Raw genomic sequence first — 712 nt, forward strand, 5'->3', positions numbered from 1 at the left:
AAAAAAAACAGCCAGAACTTGCCTTATTTAGCATTAATTAATTGTCGCAACAATTAATGAATGCTAAATAAGACAAGTTATGGCTGTTCGATTTTCTTTGGTTACCAAACATTTTCGATATGCAAATATGATCATATGTCTAAAATAAGTCCAACTATTTTGTGTGCATTAAATACGCCATCTTTTATGAACCATTAGATTTTACTATATAAAAATTAAAAGATATTATGAAAGAAGAGTATTAATTGACTTTATAAATATAGAATATATTAATATATACATACATAAATATATTTTAATATAGAATATTTTAAAAATAATAAATATAATCTTTTACTTTAAAATCACCCTTAAAAAATAAAAATAGAAAATAAACACAATTTTAAATTTTTTAAATAAAGATAAAAATTTATTTCTACACAACAAACAAAATCTATAAAATGACATGAAAATTATATAATTATAATTTACATTTTTATATAATTAAAACATGTTCACTTATTTTTTTATTTGTTATAAATATTATTCATTGTTACTCATTTGAGATTTAACAGATACATACAATTATTATACATGAACCTATGAAAATCATAAATTAGTGTATATATATGTATAAAAGTTCCTATCGATAAGTGCATTATATATGTAATCTTTAAAAATAAATTTTTGCTTATATTTAAAAAAATAATGTTGTTTATTTTTTTTATTTTTT

This window comes from Arachis ipaensis, chromosome B08, assembly GCF_000816755.2.
Source record: "Arachis ipaensis cultivar K30076 chromosome B08, Araip1.1, whole genome shotgun sequence".
NCBI classification, from domain to species: domain Eukaryota; kingdom Viridiplantae; phylum Streptophyta; class Magnoliopsida; order Fabales; family Fabaceae; genus Arachis; species Arachis ipaensis.